Genomic DNA, 12,629 nt, shown 5'->3' with positions numbered 1-12,629 from the left:
TTGTAGAAAATGTTTTAATCGAGTGAAAAGCAGATTTGAAATTCACACATCAACACTCATTAAATTATAATTTTGACAAACAGGTATAATCATGCTAATTTAACAGAAACATATATAACAAAATACTTTGGTTTGTGTAATATTTACCTGTACCTTGGGCAGAAAGTACTCATACATGTGCACTATGCTTAGTAGAATGTTCATTTCATATTAACAAAAGAAGAATGTTTTTAATATATGTAAGAGATTATTATGGGATAGTTGTTGATATGGACATGTTTTATGGTTACCTAGTCAGTGAATTTGTGTACTTAACAGTTTGAAGAAAAGGATACTATAAATTATATCAAATAATAAACCAGTTTAACATCGTTTATAGACGTTGTCAGTTTTATTAAAAAGGTGAGATTAATGGTATTTAAAGATCGAAGTTAATATTTTTAATGTCAAAGAATTACTACCACTTCGGATTTTTATCTCAGCAAACGAACCAGGTTTACGACTATCTTTTTGATAAGTCGTTATACATACAATAGCATTCAATTTCTTCTTTCTAGTAGACATAAATGCACTACAAATATGCTCAATTTTATTTATATTTCTAGAAATTTCATTATGTTATTTCTATATCTATAGTCTTTTTATTGTGCCACTAAGATTGTGTATCTACTACTTACACTTTTATTTACGAAAATAAATTCAGTTTAGCACAATTCGTCGACAGCGTCACAAAGTGTCGTATCTCAAAAAAATCGAAAATTGAGATATTTTACTATGTAGTTGCATACACTGACTTCTACAATTTCCCAAAACGACACATGTGCGTTGTTTTGACGGTGGTGATGACGTCACTGTGTCGTATCTTAAGATGAAGCATATAAACCATTTTCACAAACAGTCGTATCTTGAGTTACGACAGTTTGTGAGCAACAGATCTTTCGCAACTGGACAGATACGCCTATATTCAAAGCAATTTGTTTATATATACAAAGTGGCCCAAAAGTAGGTATACAGTCCAGTACTGATCAACTCATTGTCTTTTATATCATTTCTTATTATTATCCATCAGGTAGACTTAGTTTTTTTTTTTATCATTTGTTCCTAATGTATTTTTATTTCTATCTTAAGCTAGGAACAGCCGAAGTAAATAAACTTATAAGCTAGAATTTATACTTGATCAATGCGGGGCTGTATACATATATATTTACACGGCATGGGGCGTCCTCAAATTGCGGATCGACATGACATGACATTTTTGAGTTTTACGTCCCACGGTTATGCCGGTTAGGCTAAAGGAGACGGTGATTATGAGAAATGAATGAAATGATGGAATGAAGAAAGTGGGAAAAAACGGGAGAACCCCGAGGAAACCCACGCACACGCTGTTTGTCCACCACAAATTTCACTTGGCGGGAGCAGGGTTGGAACCCGCGACCCCATGAACCAGAGGTGAACACTTTACCACTGAGCCACTGCGGCCCCAGGTTGCGGATCGAGAAGAAGGTCTTTAGATATAGTGGTTAGCTGCGAAGATACTCAATAAGCAGTCGCGGGCAGACAAGGAGTGGCCCTCCAGCTGGGGGGGTTTGGGTGAGCCTAACAAACTCATCCTGTAATAGAAAAAAAAAATACACTTTTTCAGAAACAATCACAGAAGCCTCGGACTAAGACTGATAATTTGGCACGACATCTTCCAAAGAAAATGGACATGAGATTTGGAGCATGGAATATTAGAATTCTTTATAGGGAGGCGCGTTAAAATCCGTAACGAATGAGTTAGAGAAATACAGAAATACCTAGTAGGAGTTCAGGTTGGTTGCTATTATGGGGTATGCGGTGCAAACACGTAAGAACATCAGAGAAATTTCTCTCCGATTCTTTGAATCTAGGCATGGACAAAATGAGGGAGATTCAGTCCACAGTGCTATAAGCACATCTATTAAGCACTGTGGCAGTAATTTTGTACCCTCGCAACTTGAACCGATTGTTAAACTGGCAAGGATAAAGAACCCATATACCGTTCATTGTATTGACAGAAGCGATGTATGAGACTAGATCTCTGTCCCAATGTCTTTGTATTCTGTCAGTTAGACGTGAAGAAAATGGAGATCCAATCAATTGGGCGGGCGGAACTGCGCGAAGTGAAAATGAACAAAGACTATCCAAACTGCATTCAGTTTGACAAGTCATTTTGAGGACACTTACATAACTATTTCCCTGAAAAGAACGCAGATTGAATCCACCAGATAGAAGTTCCCACTTTGCAGACTTGTCAAAAATTATCGCTCCAGAGAAGTACGAGGACTCGTTTTGATTGATTGATTGATTTTAACGTCCCTTTCAGCAGCGAGGCTATATGAGACGTAGACCTACTGATTAACGTGGAATCCGAACCACATGAGCTTCCGCCGGGAATCGAACTCGGGTCTCACACGCCTACGAGGACTCATGCAGGGGTGTAGCCAAGGGGGGGCCCATCGGGGCCTGGCCCCCCCAAATGGTTTCCTGGCCCCCCCAAATGACCAGCTTTTAAAACATCATAGTAATATTATCTCGCTTCATTCATTTAAAAGTAACAAATTTTATTGACAATTAATAATTTACGGTGAAATAGTATGGAGAAGCATTGTTTTTCCGTACCGATCGAAAAATAGTATAGTATCTCTTCCTTATACCGATCGAAAAATATGATACTTTTTTGTGACAGCAGATTACACAATTTATTGCGATTTATATTTGACAGTTTGAACATAAACATTTTAACAAGGTACTACAAATACAGCCATAAAACAAGGGTACTAAACTGATTTGTAAGTACAGTATATTTGTAAGTACAGTACAGCACAGGTGCTTTAAAAGACATAGAGGATGGAAAATTTGGTGAGAAACAATGTTTTTATTCAATTTGGATTCCATTTGCTCTCTCTTTTATTTCTATTCAGTGTAATAAAATAATTATGTTTTTTTAGTCACGAATAATAAGTATTTTTGTCAGAAAACCGTAAAGAAATTAAGTGAAATTTCAAAGAAAATCAATCTTGTGTAGATAGGTTCTGTATACAAGGTCTTAAATTTAAATATAATGGCAAGCAAGAAAATTTCTGTCGCTTTTTCACCCACCACCTTCAAACATCGATATGTCATCTAACCTGAAAGATCAAAAATAGTCCCCATCAGCATCGACGATCTTCTGAAAACGTTCTGGAAAGCCATGTAATCCATCGCGATAGAACCTGGTGGGCCGTGAGACGAAGAAGGTATCAAGTGCATTTTGGACTTTTACTAGGGATTTGAACTGGCGTCCTCTAGGGTGATTGTCCAAAGAATGGAACAGGTGATAATGGGACGGTGCAATACCCGGGGAATATAATGGTTGCAATATTGTTTCCCATCCAAGGCGGAAAATGGTGTCCTGAGTCATCCTAGCCACGTGGGACTTAGCGTTGTCCCGTAAACGAGGACCCATTTGCAATCCAGAAGTGATGGCCCCAGAGTTTTGAGTTTTCTTGACCACAGCTCAACTGCTAACACTACACAGTTGCATTGATAGTCTGACTAGCTGGTAGCAATTCCCGATGCACGATGCATCAAACACACAGAAGTACCTTCTTCTGGTACAGTGCTGGGGATGCTAACCAATGATGACGGCGCCGTGGAGCTTCGTATAGGACCCACTTTTTATGACATGTCAACGCCCTGTCCACAAATGGCTCCGAAACAGTAAATAAACACAGGCGACTGCCGCGTTGCCTTCTGGCCCGGAGTCAAAACATTTGAGACCCATCGACCCAACTTATAGTGCTTCCCAAGTTGATGGATGTGCTGCCGAATGCTTTCTCCACACACTGAATTGTAGTCCCAGTTCCTCTTTGTACATGTGTTGGTCTTCTGGTACGTGGTGTTTTCGGGTGTTTTGTCATCGTCCTTAAACTTGTTAAACCATCGCTGCACTGTCCGCGTCGTCACGACACCCTCAACAAATGCCTGGCATATCTTCTGTCCCGCTACAGTGGCGTTTGACCTCCATTTGAACTCGTTCAGCATACATACTCTTATGACGCTCTGTGGATGTCCCATGTTTCCTCTGTCTTTATGTAAGTTCACTGTGTATCTGAATTGCCACAACCAGGTAGTATTTGGATATACCCACACCAACAACTGACGTTCGCCTTATCTCCACTCGCATTCAACTCACGGTGTGAGGTCCAATTGATCACAGACCTCCACGAAAAGGGACAGAACTTTCTTGGTTAGTACCTTTATAATTATGCACAAAAGTATAGCGTTTGGTCCCAGGCAGTAGTTCTTGATTGAGCATAATAAAAACTATCTTGAATATAATTGATGGATAATAATAATAATAATAATAATAATAATAATAATAATAATAATAATAATAATAATAATAAGCTAAAAGAGTGTTTTCAGTTTTCCAGAAGGAAACCAAAATTTTCCTTTCTTTCCGGCCTCAAAAACACTAGCAGCAACACAGTTATTTTTTTGGCTTTGTACATTGTAGCTGGCCCCCCTCAAAAACGACGGGCCCCTCCTACACAAACCTGCTGGCTACACCCCTGGACTCATGATCATTGTGTCCGGGCCCAACTCCAATCATTCGAAACCCTAAACATGTTCAATTTTACAGAAAATTACCACATTAGCCATCCTTCTCAAGTGCAATATCAAAGCATGCAATTTGCAAATTACTTTGCAAGATTTTATATTCTGGCAATGACAACTTGATAGCATTATTTTATGTTATGGTTAGTATGCTCTTAATATTGTGTTTCTTGTGTGTTCTCAGGAATTTCGTTTCACCCTCAAGAATCTCAGGAAGCATTTGTTAAATTATTTTGTGTAATAAACACGAAGTTTTTCAATAAAAGTGCAATATATTCCGATTGTTCATCTATAAAAAATATGCGTCGTATCTTTCATACAAGATAGTATTACCATCGTCACAAACTGTCGTATCTTTTTCCCGCCAAATTTTCCACAAGCTTTTACAGGCAAATTCAATAAAACTTTCTACACTGATTTCTTATGATTTAAGTTATAACTTGGTAAATTTTCTCTCCTTTCGGTAAAATAGATTTTGAGTTATGACTGTTCAAAGTTGTGTGAAAACCTAAAAATCGCTCTCCTGAAAAGTTTAGAAAACTGAGATACGAGAGTTTGTGACGCTGTCGACGAATTCACTCATTTCTACGTAAAATGCTATGCTTCTTGTTAGACGAACCAAACATCTCCCATTGGTCTTTTCTATTTCAAGAATTTCAGACCCTAGGTTCACTATTATTGCACCAAGACAAGCGTCCAAACCGAGGAACCAGACGTACTTCCAAAGAATATTTGCATCGAGTTTCACAACGTTAATTACGAACATAAATTGTAGTCTTATTTATTTTGGGAGGTGGTAAATTGAATGCAAGCAGTGGATAAAATATAGACTTTTAAAGTCACCTGAAGTTGCTATAACATGTTTAATACTGAAGTTCTTAATGGATGGAATACTCTAATGTTAATGATTAATAAGAAAGAAAATACATTGCAATGCAACTTCTAATACCTATAGAACAAAGAAAACTTTACGATTTCGATTATGCATAGGTCTATATATTATTATTATTATTATTATTATTATTATTATTATTATTATTATTATTATTATTATTATTATTATTTTGTATTAATAAATACTCGTAAAAGCGCTTCGTAATAAGCATTTCTGTTTCTATCATTTCAGGACGTTAATGAAATTAAACTGACGTAAAGTAAGACAAAGGTGATCGATATAAAGTTACAAAGTTTTTGTTTAGTGTAAATGCAGTGTAAATGTAATAGCAAAACCAAATTCTTTTATGTATTTGTATGATAATGATGAATCTTTGTAGTCTTGAATTTTTTGTAAATATTGTTCAATGTAATAATTGTATTCTTTGTCAAAGGAGCTACAGCTTTATTACATATTCCACAAATAATAAATATGTAAACCGTTTTGTGATCTTTCTTTATGTCTTTGAAAATACACCCTCAATATTAATCTTGGCCACTCTAAGAAATCGGACTGGCTACAGGATTAAGTTATTATTGCTAAATAAGTATTAAGTTCATAAGGTTTGTTATTAGTTATTAATTATTCTCTTTGTGTTCTTTCAGATCTGAAGATACAATTCTTGAGAATAGTCCTGCAAGCGAATTAACCCATCAGAGATGATACAAGTAGAAGTATTAACTATATCTTTGATAGTTCATGTTTATCAATATTAGTTATTTTATTTCATGCATAACTTATTTTACTTTCTTTCCTTTTTACATTTTATATTCATTATTCTTTGTATAGAGGAAGTTCGGGTATTATGGAACAGTCGGATAATATGGAATACCTCATTATCTCGCCTGTGATGTGTTGCTTCCAAGCGGAGAGCAAAGAAACGACTACTTCACGTTCCCATAATGCTCTACAGTCAGTCTCCTTGTGATTGTGACATTCGTTGTGTTGGTAAACGTCAAAATCTAATATCTTATTCGTGAAAACTTATACGGGTAAATGTTTTACAACCTGTATTTTCCTATTGAAATATAATAGAACAACAATTTTTTATTTACTATGACGTTGGATATACAGAGCGATAGTTTGATAAGCGCCATTATTCGATATGCCTTCAGATGCGTTTAAGAGCTCTTTCGTTTCCAAGATGGTATGGAGGGCAGTATGGAATACCCACAAGAAAAGCACGGTATTCCGTATTCCGTATGATATTCCGATTACAAAAATATCTATCGGTATTGGGCAATCAAACATACATTTATGATGACAACAATGCTAAGTGTATTTTTTGTTACAGCAAATTTTCTGATGATACAAGGGTGAGATTTGGGTCCAGTGTTCATGTTTAATGTGAGCACACAATGACTATGCCGATCCAGAAGCAGAGTATTATATTTATGACTTTTCAAAGTAATCACATTCAGTTATGGCTTGGCATTCAGAATTTTCATGTATAGTCACTGTATTCTTTGTATGTTCAACAGAAAACTCATTTCTTTCCTATATAGCATTTGTATTCCGTATTATCCGACTATTTCATATTTACCCTCCAAAGTGGTTTCTTTACAAATTATAATTTTTTCCCAACTCTGTAACGAAACTTCTTTATCAAGATACCCATAAATAAAGCCAAATATGTAAGGTATATACTTGTTTTACTTTTTGTTTCAATGTGCAATTATTAACTGAGTTATAAACGAAACAAAAATGGTATTCCATAATACCGGAACTTCCTCTACTTTTGTACTATTTAATAACATAACATTATTTTATACGTAGCTTTAAGTATTTTTAATTAACTTCCGTTTTTTTAAATTATTACCTACTTCTTTTTATTTTTTTAAAAATTGCTATTTACTTCTTTTCTACTAAAAGGTCTTCTCTAAAATACTCAAATTATCTACGTACAACGTGGATTAACTGTATTAACTCTGTACGTTCAACCATCTTCCAATATAAATTACTTCAGAACTTATAATATATTTTCGTCAGCTTAATTCCCAACCGAGTATGAAATATTAACGAATGTACTGCACATGACGTACTAATATCTCTCCTTGCCTATTTAGTTTTTAATTCCTTCATCTGGATTAAACATTTTAGCCTTGGTTGCCAAAATATGGTGTAGGACTAAACCTGTTTAGTAACATAATGAATTTACACTATTTTTTCTATTATTATGGCATAGGTATAAATTCTTAGTCTAAGCAATTTACTGATATAACATCTGAATATGTGTGTACAAAATTTCAATCTTGGTGCAAAAGTAAGCCCGCCAAATAATAATAATAATAATAATAATAATAGTAATAATAATAATAATAATAATCCCACAATATTCCGGATTCCGTATAAAACAGGATTTCGGGTAAACATTTCCTGAGACACTACTATTTATCCTAGGATCATGGTTCTACACCATTCTTTTTAGAATAGAACAACCTTTCAAACGGTACCATTCCCATGTCTCCATCATGTATCTGAGGTGGGAAAATCGCGAAGAAATGGATTTTTTGTTTTAAAAAATATCCTTTTTAAAATACATTTTTGCCCCTCTGGACCCTCTGTTTTAACGCAGAGATCTGAAAAATCTAAAAAATATCAAGGGGTGCACTGAATGTATGTGCAAAATGTCAATCTTCTAGCTGCAAAAATTATGCCCGCCAAAAATTATAAAAATAAGCATAACAAAAAAAATCAGTTATGACGTTATTACATTCTATGTCTCGACGTGAAACCATATGTAACATGTTCTACAATGCCTCCATGTTCTAAAAACAAAGAAACAAACAAAAATTAAAAAGAATTGATACTTTTTAATTTGAATAATGAAGACAGTACGTTAGTATCTAAGATTAGACACTAAAACTTAAAAGGGTTAACAATAATGCAAACCATTAAATAGATTGCTTACACAATATTTATTACATCTTACTTTGATATGCAATCAGAATTAAATTTCTTGCCATTTGTAGTACTCTGCAGAGATGGAGATTTATAAAATATCGCAGCTCCAACAACTAGTCATCATCAAATATATAAATTTCTTACAGTATTTATTTTACAGAAATAATTTGAAATGGAAATTCTTACTCAATATATTTCATAGCTTTCATTTCCCATGCACATGCAGATTTTGTATGAAACTATCGGTCACACACGAATCAACTTGACAATAACCAATAATAGAATTAGATAAATAACAAGAAATTAATAATTAGCACACAGAAACTTATGAATATATAAAATTGGTTGGAAATATGAACGAAATTCAACATAATCAGTTATGCACGAAACCACATAAGCGAACGGTAGCGCGTAGAGGCTAGTGGTGGAGTACAACAAATTGTTCACCACAAATTGACAACAGAAGTGATATGATATGTTATAGGTTTCAAAGAATTAATTTTAATTCATTTATTTGTCGAGTGTCCAGTTTTGAGCACCGAGGTTATATGAGACATGGATCTACAACTTAAGGTGGAAGAGGAACCATCGTAATATGTCTGTCACCAGGAATCGTACCTGGGACCCCATGAACCAAAGGCGCGCAAGCGTTAGCCACTACACCCGCTGATAGGGCTAAAAGTTTGAAGAAACCATTGGTGTAGTGCTGAATTAAGCGAGCAAATATAAGTGGTTTGCTCTCTTATTTTTAATTCCAAGATTCAATTCTCAAAATGCGTCATCATTTGAGGAGGAGGTTCAAGTTTCAGTCAATTAAAAACTTCCAGGAAATGTTTAGGTAATTACAGGTTTTTCGTGTAAGAAAAACTGTTAATTTTTTTTTCAAAAAATTAAACTTTAATAGAAAACAATACCCTGCAGCACAGAGTAGAGAAATAGAAATGGTACAGATGATGGTGAAATATTTTTTTTTTTAGATTGATTGATTTTGAATTAAGCGTCCCTTTGAGCAGTAAGGCTATATGAGACGTAGGCCAATAGCTTAACGTGGGATCCGAACTACATGAGCTCCTGCCGGGAATTGAACCCGGGTCTCTGATCCGGGTACGCTAACCGCTTGGCCACGAGAGAGCTCATGAAATAATATAAAATTGATGAACTGAAAAAACTCAAGGGCACAATATTTGTAAATCGGGATCAAGTAGCGACGCTGGGAACAAGTATGTTGTCCGATTACTGGCAAGTTCTGTATTCCGCTGAGAACGATGATGGTTTGTCTTGAATGATAAAATTCTCATTTTAGCATTAGACATACATACGTATCTCCAGGAAATTATTGCAGTTTCTCTTTTAATAGAACAATATGTTGCGTATTCATATTTAAGCTCTGTCATGTGTGAGGTGCTAGGTGGCCAGAGCCGAAGCTTCTATTTACCTAACGACACCAACACAATAAATAAAAAAAAAATGTTGAAGGTGAGTGGCTGGGAATATTTAATTAACTGAAGATTTACATGAAATGCAAATATCAGAAATATTATATTAGTAGTTATATATTCCCTCTTGGAGATCAGGATCTCTCCAGTTAGGGCCGCCACTCCCTTATGAATTCGGTAGAGCAAATATTAATATTCATGTAGAACAGCAGATCTCAGGGCCATCTGCATAACAACCATGTTCAAGGATGCTATAAATAGTGAGTCTGTAATAAGTTTCAAAGTTATGTTTAAAAAAAAAAACAATCTATAATTTAAATTTTACAGGTAGCAGCCTGTAAATGATCTCACTATTTCATGGTTGTTAGTTGTTCTTTTGGGCAGTATTCTCTCTCTGAGCCCCATGCAGAGAGATGGTCAACATACACAATCAAGGGGAAACTGTCTCCTTGAATCACACTCCTGAAACAAAATTGTCATTAGTGCAGGTACTCACCCTACAGCAATTGAATACACAGTTGTTCCGGTAAGAGCTGACAGATTTATTTTCCATGAAGAAAACAGGCATCTCAACCGTGGTAGATGAGATGATATCACTCATTATACACTATTTCTTTTCACCTTTTTAGTGCACTATCACATGAAACACATAACTTATTATTTGATATATTTGATATTTAACACACAAAAAAAAAAATAAAATGAATGAGAATAAACTGATAAACTGCAAAGGTCTGTCTGACCTTAAAAAAAATAAAAAAAAAACTTTTATAGAAAATATTTATACAATTATTTTTATCTCCTCATAATTATCTAGTTTCTCGTCTCTAACAGTTCTAGAGGAGAGATGTATTAAAATGTCGAAGTAACATATTTCACTATTATTTGTTACTTAAACCACAGAGTGAAGATAAAAATAAAGAGAATTTTAAATTCTGACGCACTGTTCCAACATGTTACTCGACGTACTCAAAGTTCCAACTCACTGACACAGTCTCCTCCAAGATGATCATTCCACCACGTGAAAATGTTCTGCTAGAAGATAAGTTACACTGAATGTGAAGCATTCTATAAAGGAATGTTCAGTAGCTCCAATTTTAAACAAGCAAATGCTTACTTGTAAGCCTTGTTCTAAAACGTCCAAGGACAGGCTCAGTATAATGGCGTTACTGGCCTCTATGTTGTATCTCTATTTGAGATATGTAACGATATATAGATTTCTCCCATATTGGGGAAACTGCAATTGTCCCATATTAACTCTGGGGTTGTGAAGAGATTTTAAAGTAAATGATCTCCACTGAGAGTCCTAAGAACTCAGAGATAGATGAATGTTAAGAATGATTTAGAAATTAAATTTCCATTATCACTGAAGAGAATAGCACCACTGACGTATAACTAAAATAATAGGTTAAGTTATACTCTGTCTGTCACTGTACTATTTCATGTGCTTTTGAGTAATTTTGTACAACTCACTCGCGATACTGTAGTTCACAGGACAAATCCCGGGGAACCGAAACTGTTCTCACCGCGTCCTGGGTCTTGAACTCTGTACTGGAAGTCGGATGACTTCCTTTAACACTGCAAAACTACCTCTTGTTAGTTCACGAGTCTAGCTTCAACTACCCCGTTCTCCACAGAAAACGAGTATATGTTTCGGGCAAAACACAGGAAACGAAGAAACTCGCTTCTTCCACCACCCTTTGACAAAGGGTTCATGCCTTGCGGCGAATATTGCGGGTGGTCTCCCGTGTCAATGCCCTTCTTCCAGCTACCATCCGTAGCCAACTTTACCTTTCTCGGCTGATATGTGCTGCCCCTCCCTGATAGCGGACAACACGGAAGCTTAATGCTCACAGCAGAAACTATGGATGATTTCCGCCTACTTTTGTTTTCCTTTGCTAGTTACATATGAATGAAATACAGAAACATATGATATTTCACATAAAAATAAAGTTTAACATACAAAGATTACATATATATACAATTTATTAACTGTCATCTCCCTCAGAAGCAGCATTCTACCCAATTACTGTGGTAGTCGTTCAAACCGTCTGCTTACTAATGCAGCCATGCTTCTTGGAGAGAGATTGAAGGAAACATCATTGTAAATAATTTAATTTTCACAAAACAAGATCTAAGTGTCTTGTTCGATAAGGGAAACACGTTGTTTAAAAATAAACGTAATTTTATGCGGTCTTTCCAAGAACGATTATAGCTTAGTACGTAAATATTAATATTAAACACAGAAAATGAGTCAAATTAAAGTATACATTTTCAAATTGGTGTTGCCTACTGGGAACCTAGCAAGAGGCTCGCTAGCCAGGTTACTGGTTTTTGGTGAACAAGGGGGGAGGAAGAGACGCTGACGCTGGATGCAGTGGAAGTCACACGTATAGAAACCAATATTTTCACATGTAGACGTGAAAAAGTTTATGGCATTTTAAACAATAAGAACTCCGTGTTTCAACACATTGTATCAAACCCAGTGTAAATTCACCAACGGAAGTCTCTAGGCTACTTCCTGGGTATACAATACTTATTTAGTTTCTATTCTGGGTGTTTCTTTCCGTGTTGAGTTGAGATAGACCTCCCAACCTGTAGTATAGGCGACAGTCAGTCGGGAAAGAAAAAAAAACTTTTTTCAGCTCTAGCTCTCATCCAAGCGTTCTGAAAATCAAGTATGAAACTTATAGATTCTCCTCATTTCCTCTTTAATTAATCCTTCATATCTGCTT

Source organism: Thermobia domestica, chromosome 9 (assembly GCF_964235325.1).
Source record: "Thermobia domestica chromosome 9, izTheDome1.hap1.1, whole genome shotgun sequence".
NCBI lineage: Eukaryota > Metazoa > Arthropoda > Insecta > Zygentoma > Lepismatidae > Thermobia > Thermobia domestica.
The sequence above is the reverse complement of the archived record's forward strand: the minus strand, read 5'-3'. Positions refer to the sequence as shown.